The 624-nt window shown below is 54.3% G+C and overlaps 1 protein-coding gene across 1 annotated transcript in view; it reads right to left on the bottom strand.

Annotated features, from left to right (window-relative positions):
* mlpha (melanophilin a) overlaps positions 1–624 on the bottom strand; it is a 12,833-nt gene that overhangs the window by 5,538 nt on the left and 6,671 nt on the right. The gene's annotated exons all lie outside the window — the stretch shown is intronic.

Here is a 624-nt window from a genome sequence, read left to right as displayed (position 1 = left end):
CTTTCTCCACTACAGAGAACCACTTATTTAGGCGTGGTGTGGGATTCTACCACGATGCAGGCACGTTTGTCTCCTGCTCGTATCGAGTCAATCCTCACGACAGTCAAGAGAGTAAGAGAAGGCCAGTCACTCACTGTCAAACAGTTTCAGAGGCTGTTGGGTTTGATGGCAGTGGCGTCCAACGGTATACCTTTTGGCCTGCTGTACATGAGACCCTTGCAGTGGTGGCTCAGGACCAAGGGATTTCCCCGAGGGGGAATCCGCTTCGCATGATCAAGGTCACGCAGCGATGCTTACGTGCCTTGGACATGTGGAAGAAACGTTGGTTCCTAGTTCAAGGCCCAATGTTAGGGGCTCCTTGTCATCGTGTAACGCTAACGACAGATACCTCTCTCACGGGCTGGGGGGCGGTCATGAGTGGCCCCTCTGCCCAGGGTCTGTGGGAAGACCATCATCTCACTTGGCACATCAACTACCTGGAGATGCTGGCCGTGTTTCAAGCTCTGACACACTTCCTTCCAGACCTAAGGGGACATCATGTGCTTGTCCGCACAGACAACACATCGGTGGTCTCCTACATCAATCGGCAGGGGGGTCTGCGTTCGCGCCCCTTGTACAAGCTGG

Source organism: Sinocyclocheilus anshuiensis, unplaced genomic scaffold (genome assembly GCF_001515605.1).
Source record: "Sinocyclocheilus anshuiensis isolate Anshui unplaced genomic scaffold, SAMN03320099.WGS_v1.1 scaffold101, whole genome shotgun sequence".
Classification (NCBI taxonomy): Eukaryota; Metazoa; Chordata; class Actinopteri; order Cypriniformes; family Cyprinidae; genus Sinocyclocheilus; species Sinocyclocheilus anshuiensis.
This window is presented reverse-complemented; position numbering and strand designations above follow the sequence as displayed.